General features: G+C 41.2%; 1 long non-coding RNA gene across 3 annotated transcripts in view; it reads right to left on the reverse strand.

The window, feature by feature from the left end:
• Nucleotides 1-13048, reverse strand: part of LOC123328844 — a 58918-nt gene extending 45870 nt beyond the window's left edge. The window contains exon 1 of one of the 3 annotated variants that reach the window (XR_006543845.2): nucleotides 11917-13048. This is a non-coding gene — a long non-coding RNA (uncharacterized LOC123328844). The remainder of the gene's footprint in view (nucleotides 1-11916) is intronic. The other 2 variants (XR_006543844.2, XR_006543846.2) reach the window with 2 other exon arrangements.
• Between the last annotated feature and the right edge of the window lie 1142 nt (nucleotides 13049-14190).

A 14190-nucleotide genomic window follows, 5' to 3' on the forward strand; every position in this document is an offset into this window, starting at 1 on the left:
AAGCACCCAGTCTGTATTTTTGTTACAGCAGCCCAAATGGAATAGGACTGCTATTCCAAATGGAATCAGATATGGGAAATCAGCTAACGATTAATTCAAGAATGTAAAATAAAACACCCCATACGGAAAAGCTGTGTAATCAGTCAAGAAACCAAACTGCCCCTCTTCAGCCTTCCTTTGAAGATAAGATCCATCTACACATGACCTGCTCTATAAAAAAACGGGAGTGGAGGGGTGGAAATTGGCTCTTATGAAAGCTAATTAGAAAGTTCAAGAAGAGAATTCCCTTAATACTACTTAGATGCTTTTAAACCAAAATTTTTAGTTAATAGAATCCAATTGGATAGATTGTCATAATGAAAAAGACTTCTTTAAAAAATCCATTCTACTTTTTGTAGATAAAGAAGTATTAATTCAATCAATAAAACTGAAGACGATCAGGGCTGCAAGGGCTAAAACCGCTGTCAACTACGAAAAGACAATTACAGCCACAGAGCCGACTGCTCCCCGGAGCGGCGCAGACACTCCGTCTCACCTTGCCAGGAGCCTCCCCTACGGCTTCCTCCAAGCTCTTGTCTTCTTAGTGTGAAATACAGGAACTAAATTGTTTAAAAATACAAAGAATCTCTAGCTCGCTAAAGACTTTGTGTTATCAGCCACAAGAAAGAACAAAATTTTGCCATTTGTAACAACACAGATGGACCTGGAGGTATTTATGCTTAATGAAATAAGTCAAATAGAGAAAGACAAATACTGCACGTTATCACTTATACGTGTAATCTGAAAAACAAAGTAAATGAATATAACAAAACAGAAACAGACTCATCGATTCAGAGAACAAATTAGTGGTCACCAGTGGGGAGAGGAAGGAGGGAGGAACAATACGAGGAGGAGATTAAGAGGTGCAAACTACTATGATACAGGGATATAGCACACACCGCAGGAAACACAGTCAATACTTATAATAACTTTAGCATATAATCTATAAAAATACTCAATCCCTATGGTGTACACCTCAAACTAGTATAATATCATAAATCAACTGTACTTTAATTGAAATAAAGATGGTATTTTAATCCTTTAGAACTGGATTCACACAATCCATTGGATTAAGGTCAGCCATGGGCTTACTTTATGACTCTTTTTCTAGATTATAAAATAGTACATATTCAATATAAAAAGGTTTTGAAAACACAAAAACTACAAAGAAGAAAGTAAAATAAAAAACCCTATAAAACAGTACATATTCAATATAAAAAGGTTTTGAAAACACAAAAACTACAAAGAAGAAAGTAAAATAAAAAAACCCTTGGGATGTAATGTACAACCTGAAAACTACTGTTAACACTGCTTTATAGTATATTTGAAAGTTATTCAAGTAGATCCTTTTTCTGTAAAGGGCCGGGTGTATTATTATTATTTTAGTCTTGGCAGGCCTGTGGTCTCTGTGCAGCTCTATCTGGCATTGTAGAGTGAAAGCAGCCATAGACAATAAATGACTGGGTGTGGCTGTGTGTCAATAAAACTTTATTGACAAAAACAGACTCAAGGTTAGATGTGGCCCAAGTCTGTAACTGACCAGCCTGAACAAGATGAGCCCAGAGAAGCTATGTGTATGAGAAAGAGAAGGAGGGACACAGAGACAGAGGGAACACAACCAACAAAAATTGAGAATGAAAAAAGTAACACCTTACAGATCCTATATTGGAAACATCATAAGAGCTTACTATGAACAATTTTAAGCCAATTAATTTAAATTTTTAGATGGAATGTACCCTAGGGAAGGCTCAACTTACGCAAATCAAATAGAAACTCTAAATAGTTCTAATCTATTAAAGGAACAAACCCATAATCTAAAGCCTTGGCATCAATGAAAATCTGAAATCCAGAAGAAATCACCACTTTCATCAAATATTTAAGAACTAAAAACTTTTGCTTGCCATCTGCCTCTATAAGGATGAAGTCATTAGCCAATGACCCTCAACACACTCTGAAGAGAGTCTAGGGTAGAGATCAGGAATGAGGCACTCTGTGCTTAGGAAAAACTGGCAGAACAGGCCTTCAGATAGATATTTTTCAGGAAAAGATTTTATGAACCGGAAGTGAGTTCTCACCAGACACCAAATCTGCTGGCATTTTGATCTTGGACTTTCCAGCCTCCAGAACAGTGAGACATAAATATTTGTTTAAAATACCCAGTCTACAGTATTGTCTGTTATAGCAGCCCAAATGGAATAAGACATTGATATAAGAAATCAGTTAAAGACGAATTCATGAATGTGAAGTAAAACATCCCATATGGGAGAGGAGGGGACAAGACGGAGTAGAAGAACGTGAGCTCACCTCTTACAAAAACACCAAAATCACAACTCATGAATAACAATCCACATAAAAATGCTGGAACCCACCCCCAAAACTAGCCTCCATCCAAAAACAAAGCAGCAGCCACGACACGACAGTAGACTGCCACAACTGCTTATAAAATCAAATCCCGTGCCCACAAGGTCAATGACCCACAAACTGCAAAATGTATCACAGAAGTGTTCCCACAGATGCAAAAGTTCTGAGTGCCGGGACAGCATCCCCAGCCTCGAGGATGGCAACAGGGGTAGAAGCCCCCCAGAGAACCTAGCTTTGAAGCTCAGCGGGCTTTGATTGCGGGAATTCCACAGGACTTGAGGAAACAGAAACTCCACTCTTGGAATGTGCACACAAGCTCTCATGCATATCAGGACCCAGGAGGAAAAAAATCAATGACCTCATAAGAACCTGGGTCAGACCCACCTGTTGGTACTGAGCATCTACTATGGAGGCGGGGTTAGCTGTGGCTCATCGCTGGGACAGACACTGAAGTAGCAGTTTTGGGGAGAAGTCACTGGTGTGAGCCCTCCTGGGGTCCACCATTCTCTCACCAAGACGGGGCCCCATCCAACAGCCTGTGGGCTCCAATGCTGGGATGCCTCAGGCCAGCCAACCAACAGGACAGGAATACAGCTGCACCTATCAACATACAGGTGGCATGAAGTCTTCCTGAGTACACAGTCGCCCACTCAACACACCCCCTGAAATGGCCTTGCCCACCAGAGACACAAGACCCCGCTCTACCACCAGTGGGCAAGAACCAGTCCCTCCCCCCAGAAAGCCTGCCCAAGCCTCTTAGCCTCATCCACCAGCGGGGCAGACAACAGAAGCAAGAAGAACTACAGCCCTGCCACCTGCAGAATGGAAATAACAATTACAGAAAGTTAGAATGAGATGGTAGAGGAATATGTCCCAGATGAAGGGGATAGAACCCCAGGAGAAGAACAAAGTGAAGTAGAGACTGGTGGTCTACCTGAAAAAAATTCAAAATAATGATTGTCAAGATGATCCATGATCTCAGAAAAAGAATGGAGGCACAGATTGAGAAGATACAAGAAATGTTTAACACAGACCTAGAAGAACTAAATAACAAAAGCTGAACAGTACAGTAACTGCAATATGAAAAATACACTGCTGCTGCTAAGTCACTTCAGTCATGTCGAACTCTGTGTGACCCCATAGACAGCAGCCCACCAGGCTCCCCCTTCCATGGGATTCTCCAGGCGAGAACACTGGAGTGGGTTGCCATTTCCTTCTCCAATGCATGAAAGTGAAAAGTGAAAGTGAAGTCGCTCAGTCGTGTCTGACTCTTAGCGACACCATGGACTGCAGCCTACCAGCCTCCTCCGTCCATGGGATTTTCCAGGCAGGAGTACTGGAGTGGGGTGCCAGTGCCTTCTCCGGAAAAATACACTAGAAGGAATCAACTGAAAAAGTGAGGCAGACGAACAAATAAGTGAGCTGAAAGACAGAATGGTGGAAATCAGTCACAGAACAAAATAAAGAAAAGAGAGTGAAAGAAATGCCCCTGCTGCTGCTAAGTCGCTTCAGTCATGTCCGACTCTGTGCGACCCCACAGATGGCAGCCCACCAGGCTCCGCCGTCCCTGGGATTCTCCAGGCAAGAACACTGGAGTGGGTTGCCATTTCCATGAAAGAAATGAAGACAGTCTAAAAGATGTCTGGGACAACATTAAACACACCAACATTCACATTATAGGGGTCCCAGAAGCAGAAGTGAGAGAGAAAGGACCCAAGAAAATATTTGAAAAAGATAATAGCTGTAAACTTCCTTAACATGCAAAAGGAAACAGTCACTCAAGTCCAGGAAGCACAGAGAGTCCCAGGCAGGACAAGCCCAAGACACATGGTAACCATACAAATTAAAGACAAAGAAGTATTACGAGCATAAGAGAAAAGCAAAAAATAATATACAAGCAAAGTTCCATAAGGTTATGAGCTGATTTCTCAGCAGAAACTCTGCAGGCCAGACAGAAGTGACAAGATATATTTAAAGTTATGAAAGGGAAGAAGCTACAACCAAGAATACTCTACCCAACAAGGCTCTCATTCAGACTTGACGGAGAAATTAAAAGCTTTCAGTTCAGTTCAGTCGCTCAGTCGTGTCTGACTCTTTGCAACCCCATGAATCGCAGCACACCAGGCCTTGCTGTCCATCACCAACTCCCGGAGTTTACCCAAACTCATGTCCATCAGTTCAGTGATGCCATCCAGCCATCTCATCCTCTGTCATCCCCTTCTCCTCCTGCCCCCAATCCCTCCCAGCATCAGGGTCTTTTCCAATGAGTCTTTGCATCAGGTGGCCAAAGTATTGGAGTTTCAGCTTCAGCATCAGTCCTTCCAATGAACACCCAGGACTGATCTCCTTTAGGAAGGACTGGTTTGGTTGGACCTCCTTGCAGTCCAAGGAACTCTCTCTCAAGACTCTTCTCCAACACAACAGTTCAAAAGCATCAATTCTCCAGCACTCAGCTTTCTTCACAGTCCAACTCTCACATCCATACATGACCACTGGAAAAACCACAGACAGACAAGAAAAAGCTAAGAGAATTTAGCACCACCAGACAAGCTTTGCAACAAATGCTAAAGAAACTTTTCTAGGTGCAAAAGACAAGGCCAGGACTATAAACAAGGAAATTACAAATGGAAAAGCTCACTGGTAAAGGCAAACAGTAAAGGTAGGAAATCATACACACAGAACTAAGATATCTAAACTAGGAATCATGAGAAAATACTACAAATGCATGACATTGTAAATGCCTTTGAAGTTAAAAGGCCAGAAAGGTAAAACAATTCTACTTACATATAGACTGCTATACCAAAACACATGGTAACCACAAACAACAAAAAAATCTATAATCTATGTACAGACAAAAAAGAAAAAGGAATCCAAACACAACACTAAAGATAGTCATCAAATCACAAAAGAACAAGGGAGGAAGGGAAGAAAAGAAGACCTACAAAAATAAATGCAAAACAATTAACAAAATGGCAGTTAAGAATATACATATTGGTAATTGCCTTAAATGTAAGCAGATTAAATGCCCCAACCAAAAGACGCAGACTGGGTGGAAGGATACAAAATCAAGACCTGTGGAGACTTCCCTGGTGGTCCAGTGGCTAAGACTCCATGCTCCCAATGCAAGGGGGCTGGGTTCAATCCCTGGTCAAGGACCTAGAGTTTGTATGCTACAACTAAAAATCCCACATATTTCAACTAAAGATCCTGCATGCTGCAACTAAGACCCGACACAACCAAATAAAATTTAAAATATATTTTTAAAAAAAGACCCTTATATATGCTGTCTATAAGAGACCCACTTCAGATATAGCAACACATACAGACTGAAAGTGGGGGGACATAAAAAGGTATTCCATGCAAGTGGAAATCAAAGGAAAGCCAGTGTATCAATACTCATGGAAGACAAAGTTTAAAACAAAAGGCTGTTAAGAGACAGGGGATACTACATAATGATCAACGGATCAAGTGAAGAAGACGACGAATACACATTCTTCTCAAGCGCACAAGAAACGTTCTCTAGGACTGACCACATGCTGGGCCACAAAGTGAGCCTCAGTAAATTTAAGAAAATTAAAATATCAAGCATCTTTTCCAACTACAACACTATGAAATTTGAAATCCACTATTAGAACTGCAGAAAACACAAACATATGGATGCTAAACAACAGGCTACTGAACAACCAATGAATCGCTGAAGAAATCAAAGAGAAAATCAAACAGTATCTAGAGACAAAAAAAAAAAAGGCATGAGGATCCCAAACCTACAGGACACAGCAAAAGCAGTTCTAAGAGGGAAGTTTATTGCACTATGATAGTGAAAGTGTTAGTCACTCAGTCATGTCTGACTCTTTGCAACCCATGGACTGGGGCCCACCAGACTCCTCTCTGTCCATAGAATTCTCCAGGCAAGAATACTGGAGTGGGCTGCCATGCCCTCCTCCAGGAGATCCTCCTGACCCAAGGATTGAACCCAGGTCTCCTGCATTGCAGGTAGATTCATTACCATCTGAGCCACCAGAGAAGCCCCATACAATATTACCTCAGGAAACAGAAATCTCAAATAAAAAGCCTAACCTTATACCTAAAGCAACTAGAGAAGGAGGAAAAACCAAAACCCAAAGTTAGCAAAAAGAAAGAAATCATAAGGATCAGTACAGAATAAATAAACTAGAGACTACAAAAGCAATAGAAAAGGTCAACTAAACTAAAAGCTGTTTCTCTGAGAAGATAAACATAATTAATAAAACTTTAGCCAGACTCATCAAGAAAAAGAGAGAGAGGGTGCAGGTCAATAAAATCAAATAAAAAAGAAATTACAACCTTCACCAAAGAAATAAAAAGGATAAGAGACTACTATGAGTAACTATGGAGAAGGCAATGGCACCCCACTCCAGTACTCTTGCCTGGAAAATCCCATGGATGGAGGAGCCTGGTAGGCTGCAGTCCATGGGGTCGCTAAGAGTCGGACACGACTGAGCGACTTCACTTTCTCTTTTCACTTTCATGCATTGGAGAAGGAAATGGCAACCCACTCCAGTGTTCTTGCCTGGAGAATCCCAGGGACGGGGGAGCCTGGTGGGCTGCCGTCTATGGGGTCACACAGAGTCGGACGTGACTGAAGTGACTTAGCATGGCATAGCATAGCATATGAGTAACTAAATACCAATAAAATACACAAGCTAGAAGAAATGAACAAATTCTTAGAAATGTACAATCACCCAAGGCTGAACCAGGAAGAAACTGAAAATATGAACCGACCAATTACTATTACTGAAATTGAATCAGTAACTTAAAAACTCTCAACAAAAGTCCAAAAGCAGACAGCTTCACAGACAAATTATACCAAACATTTAGAGAAGGAACATTTAGTATCCTTCTGAAATTATTCCAAAGAATTGCAGAAGAAGAAACACTCCTGAACTCATTCTATGAGACCACCATTACCTTGATACCAAAATCAGGCCAGTATTACTAAGGAACATATACACAAAAACCCTCAACAAAATACTAGCAAACAGAACCCAACAATACATTAAAAGGACCACATACGATGACAAAATGGAATTTATCCCAGGGATGCAAAGATTATTCAATATCCATAAACCATTCAGTGTTGGATATACCACATAAACAAATTGAAGAATAAAAATCACGTGATCATCTCAAAAAATACAGAAAAAGCTTTTGAAAAAATTCAACACTCACTTATAATAAAAACGCTCCAGAAAGAGGGCTTAGAGAGAACATTCCTCCACATAATATTGCCCATATATGACAATCCTACAGCTAACATCGTACTCAATAGTGAAAAGCTGAATGCATTTCCTCTAAGTTCAGGAGCAAGACAAGGATGTCCACTCTCACCACTTCTATTCAAAATAGTTCTGGAAGTCCTAGTCATGGCAATCAGAGAAGAAAAAGATATAAAAGGAATCCAAATTGGAAAATAAGAAGTGAAACTGTCAATATCTTCAGATAATGTAATACTACACATAGAAAATCCTAAAGATGCTACTAGAAAACTACTAGATATCATCCATAAATTGGTAAAGTCAGAATACAAAATTAATGCACAGGAATCTGTTGCATTTCTATATACTAACAATAAAAGATCAGAAAGAGAAATTAGGGAAACAATCCCACTTACCATCACATTAAAAAGAATGAAATACCTTGGAATAAACCTACCTACAGAGGCAAAAGACCTGTACTCTGAAAACTATAAGACACTGATGAAAGAAATTGAAGACATGCAAACAGATGAAAAGATATACTGTGTTCTTGGATCGGAAGAATCAATATTGTCAAAATGACTACACTCCCCAAGGCAATCTATAGATTCAATGCAATCCCTACCAAATTACCAATGGCATTTTTCACAGAACTAGAACAAAACAATTTAAATATGTATGGAGACACAAAAGACCCCAAACAGCCAATACAACCTTGAGAAAGAAAAAAATGGAGCTGGAAACATTAGGCTCCCTGACTTCAAACTGTCCTACAATCCTATAGTCATCAAAACAGCATGATAGTAACACAAAAACAGAAATATAAATCAGCGGAGCATGATAGAAGCCCAGAAGAAACCCATACGCCTATGGTCAATTAGGGGAAGCAAGATTATACAATGAAGAAAAGTCAGTCTCTTCGATAAGTGGTGCTGGAAAAATTAGACAGCTACAAGTAAAAGAAAGAAATTAGAGCATTCTTTAACACCACACACAAAAATAAACTCAAAATGAATTAAAGAGCTGAATGTAAGACCTGATACTATAAAATTCTTAAAAGAAAACACAGGCAGAACATTCCTGGACGTAAGCTGCAGCCATATCCTTTTCAATACATCTCTTAGACTAATGAAAAAACAAAAGCAAACAAATGGGACCTAACTGAACCCAAAAGTTTTTGCACAGCAATGGAAACCATAAACAAAACAAAACAAAAACAACCCACAGAATGGGCAAAAATATCTGCAAACGACGGGACTGATAGGCATTAATCTCCAAAATCTAGTAACAGCTCATGCAGCTCAATACAAAAAAAAAAAAAAAAAATTAAAAAATGGGCAGAGGACAGAAAGCTTAAACAGACATTTCTCCAAAGAAGACATACAGATGGCCAAGCAGCACATGAAAAGATGCTCTACACCATCAATTATTAGAAAAATGCAATTCAAAACTGTAATGAGGTTAACACCTCACACTGGTCAGAATGGCCACCATCGAAAAATCTACAGACAATAAATGTTGGAGAGGGTGCAGAGAGAGGGAACCCTCCTACACTATTGGTGGGAATGTAAACTGGTACAGCCACTGTGGAGAACAGTATGAAGGTTCCTTAAAAAACTAAAAATAGAGCTACCATATGGCCTTGCAATCCCACTCCTGGGCATATATCCAGAGAAAAACATGGTCCGAAAGTACAAATGCACCCTAGTGTTCACTGAAGTGCAGTTTACGATAGCCAAGACATTGAAGCAACCTAAATGGCCATCAACAGAGGAATGCATTAAGAAGATCTGGCACACATATACAATAAAATATTAATCAGCCATTAAAAAGAATGAAATAACACCGTTTGCAGCAACATGGATGGACCTAGAGATTGTCATCCTTAGCGAGACATAAATCAAAGAAAGACAAATATTCATATGCTACCATTTATATGTCGTATCTAAAAACACTGATATAAATCAACTTATTTATAAAACAAAAACAGATTCACAGACTCAAGAGAATGAACTTACAGTTCTAAGGGAGGAAGGGGGAGGGAGGGATCGTTAGGGAGTCTGGATGTGACGTGTACACACTGCTATATTTAAAATGGGTAATGAACTAGGACCTACTATACAGCACAGGGAACTCCGCTCAGTATTGCATAACAACCTAAATGGGAAAAGAATTAGAACAAGAATAGATACATGTATGCGTGAGTGCTAAGTCACTTCAGTCATATCTGCCTCTGTGATCCCATGGACCCCAGAATCCTGTCCATGGGATTCTTCAGGCAAGAACGCTGGAGTGAACTGCCATGCCCTCCTCCACGGGCTCTTCCCAGCCCAGAGACTGAACCCGAGTCTGTCCACCTGCATTGTCAGGCAGGTTCTTTCCCACTAGTGCCATCTGGGAAGCCCTAGATACACGTATAGTGTGTTAGTCGCTCAGTCCTGTCTGACTCTGCAACCCCATGGACTACAGCCCGCCAGGCTCCTCTGTCCATGGAATTCTCCAGGCAAGAATACTGGAGTGGGTAGTCCTTCCCTTCTCCAGAGGATCTTCCCAACCCATGAATCAAACACAGGTCTCCTGCATTGCAGGTGAATCCTTTACTGTCTGAGCCACCTGGGAAGCGCCCAGATAAAGGAATATGTATAACTAAATCACTTTGCTGTATACCTGAGACTAATTAATCACCTGAAACTAATTAAACAATCAACATTGCTAATCACCTATATATCCCAATATATCTCAATACTAGTTAGAAGGACCATCATCAAAAAAATCTACAAACAATAAATGCTGGAAAGGGAATGGAGAAAAGGGAAGAACCGTCCTATTTTGTTGGTGGGAATGTAAATTGGTACATGGAAAACAGTATGGAGGTCCTTGGAAAACTAAAAGTGGAGCTGGAGAAGGAAACAGCAACCCACTCCAGTATCATTGCCTGGAAAATCTCATGGACAGAGGAACCTGGTGAGCTGCAGTCCATGGGGTCGCAAAGAGTCGGACACAACTGAGCGACTAACACTTACTTACCATATGACACAGCAATCCCACTCCTGGGCATGTATCCAGAGAAAGCCATGGTTTAAAAGTATATGTGCATGCCGATGTTCACTGTAGCACTGTAGTTTACAGAAGCCAAGACGTGGAAGCAACATAAATATCCATCCACAGAGAAACGAATGAAGAAGACATAGTACATATGGAATGAGTACTATGGCATGGGATGTTATTATGGAATACTACTCAAACATTAAAAATAATGAAATAATATCTGTGCAGCAACACGGATGACCTGGAGATTACCATAGTAAGTGAAATAAGTCAGATAGAGAAAGACAAATATCATATGATATCACTTAAATGAGAACTCTTAAAAGAAAAATTATACAAAAGCTAAAGAACTAAGATCCACTTAACTGATTTTTTCTGTGATCTAGCAGAAGCCCAGTCTTGTCTGTGGCAGCATGGGCCCAGGTGAAAATGATCAACTCTCCAAATACTCCTGTTTCTGAGTCAACACAGTTCTGACAAATGAGATGTAAGAAGTCTACTGAATACGACTTGAGAGAAGTATTTTGTGTTTGTGATAAAAAAGATTATGAACTTGAAAAAATATCCCATATGGAAAAGTTGCATTTTTATGGTGAACTTATTTTATAAGTCCAGTTTCTCTCATCTTCTCATACCTAGAAAAGCACTAAAATCATTAGGGAGACATCTACTTCTTGCGACCAGCAGCAACCTTCTGCCAAAATGTATTCTTGTTTGCACTTATCCCTTAAAACCTCATACATACTGACCTTCCCCTTAGCTCTTCTGCGCAGGTTCTCAGAACTATCTTGAGAGGCTGTCTCCCAGGCTGCAATCCTCATTTTCCCAAATAAAACTTAACTCACAACTCTCACAGTGTGCGCTTTTTCTCGGTCGACATATTTTAAGGAATAAATTACATCAGCCTGATAAACTTTGCAGACTGTTAAAAGAGGGACTACTTCCCAGCTCATTCAATGAGGAAGGCATAACACTGAAACTAAAGCTCGCCAAGGACATACCAACAAAAGAAAATTAGAGGTCCGTCTCTCACATTACATGCAAAAACCTGATGCAAAATTTTAGCAAACCAAATTCACCAATATACAGAAAAGAAAACACACCATGGCCAAATTGTGTCTAAGAAAGAAAACACACACACACACACACACACAAGTGTGTTTAAACATTCAAAAAGCAATGTATTGACAACTTCCAGAACAAGCTGCCATGGCTGTTGGGGGTAGGGACTCACCTTGCAGACCTAAGTACCACGACGGGCTGAATTTCGTAAAGCAGAAGCTTGTGGAGGCTCTCCAGGCTGAGCAGAAGCTGCAGCTCCAGCCCCCGGGGCCAGGCGGAGCAGGAGCTGGAGTCACAGCAAGACTAGGAAAACCTGCCTGCTGCCTTTCGAGTGACCCAAAGTCTCCAAATTGAGATTCTGCAGGAGGCCAGCTGCTAGTGCGCCTGCGCTGAATGTATGCGGACAGCTGGGTCCCGGACCACCCCTGCGTCCTGAGCTGCGATGGACGCAGCTGCTCACAGTAGCCTCAAGACAACTTCTGGCCTGGACCACCCTGGTTAAAGGGACTGCCGCTTCTTTGGACACAAGCAACCTGGCTGACAAGGGTGGCACCGCGAGGCCAGGCTTCATCTGTGGTCACCTCGCCTCTGCCTGGAGTGCGTGCCCTAAGCCCAGGCCCTTCAGCCAAGGGCTCAGATAAAGCGTTCACCCGCTACCTGGTTAATGACGCATCTTGTTTGCCCCTTGCCCTTTTGTGTTGGCCAGTGCCTTTGCTTCCAGGCCCATATCCCAGGCTTCCATGAGAACAGCGGGTCTCCCCATCCATGCGTCTTCCCCCTAGGGCTTCCAAGGGAGGCAGTGACCACCTGTGTGAATGGCGGGACACTCGGTGTCTGGGCTTGTCACCACGACCCGGGTGCTGGGCTGCCTGCAGACGCTGACATGCTGAGAATCACTGCTGTCTGGGCCTCTCACAGTGGTGGCCTGCTGCTCTGGGACGCCTTCGCAGGCATTTGGGCAGAACTCAGCAGTGGAACAGCAGGGTCAGCTGTGATTAATCTGCAGAACTATCAAACAAGCTTTCTGTGGCTTGGAAAGGACTGGAAGGTACCGCGCCCCGCAGTTGGTGAGCTCAGAGGGGCAGCGCACCTGCGTCTGAACTTCACATCTCAAACTATCTTTTTTTGCCTCTTGCTCTGCACATCCCTTTAAAGCATTTGGAATCAAGTGGTGCATGCGTGTTGTTTCAGTCGTCTCTCTCTGCGACCCCATGGATGATAACCCACCAGGCTCCTCTGTCCACAGGATTATCCTGGCAAAAATACTGAAGTGGGTTGCCATTTCCTTCCTCCAGTGGGATCTTCCCAACCCCGGGATCAAACCCGTGTCTCTGGTGTCCCCTGCTTTGGCAGGCAGGTTCTGTACCACTAGGTGCCACCTGGGAAGCCCTTAGATTCAGGAGATGCAGAAAAGCTGGAAATTCCTAGAATGAATCCAGGAAGGGATTCGCATGAAATTTCCCAGCACGCATAGGAAATGGCCCCTCTCTCTCCATTTATGTGATATGAAAACTGGGCAGTGACTCCCAGAAATCCATGAAATATCCAAAATTGTTAAGAACAACCCAAGAGTTAGGTTCTTTGACAGTTCAGGATGTTTTGAGTGGCCTCATGGAATGGGCAGACAAGACAGATTAACATCCTGCCATACTGAGCGGCCTGGTATGGTCTATCCCGAGAAAGATGTGGATTGTTATATTGCCTCAAATATAGATTTATTTGCATTTTTTTCCTGTAATGTAAAGAAGAGCTTGGGATTCTGAAATATCTACAAAATAACTTTTTTTTTAATGTTTTTGGATTGCAATTTATTGGATTACTGTTACTTACCAAACAGTTATCATACTGCTTCTGAGTCTCTGCTGGAGAGTATCTTCAGCTTGTGATTTGTAACATAAATAAAAAGTTGTTTTGTTTTTAAACACTCACCCTGCTTTTTCTCCAACCTACTCCAATTAAAATAAAAAACTAAACAATTTTGTGCCTTGAATTGAAGTGTAGTAAAATTAGTCATACCAAATAAATCATAGGTCATATACTGGGGTGGCCAAAAAGTTCTTTTGGGTTTTTCTGTAACATCTTATTGAAAAATCCAAATGAGCTTTTTGCCCAACCCAATACTTAAGGACAGTTTATTGTTTATAATACACTCTTGGGTCTGATTTCATATTATAGAATATGTTCTATAGAATATATTCTTTAATATGTAAATTGTTTTAATTATCTAGGAAGTGGTCGTTCCATGAAATAGTTTAAATTTATGTCAGTGAAATCTTTACAGTTTAACAAGATAAATAAAACATCTTTATAGCTGAAAAATTGCTGACAAATGGCTTTACAAATTTTCTTAACTTTAGGGTCGGTCGTGGTCTGTGCATGGATTGGAAAACAATTTCCAGATATTTCAGGCAGAATGAGAAGAGAATAGTTCATTAGAGTGGGAGAC

This window comes from Bubalus bubalis, chromosome 13 (assembly GCF_019923935.1).
Source record: "Bubalus bubalis isolate 160015118507 breed Murrah chromosome 13, NDDB_SH_1, whole genome shotgun sequence".
Classification (NCBI taxonomy): domain Eukaryota; kingdom Metazoa; phylum Chordata; class Mammalia; order Artiodactyla; family Bovidae; genus Bubalus; species Bubalus bubalis.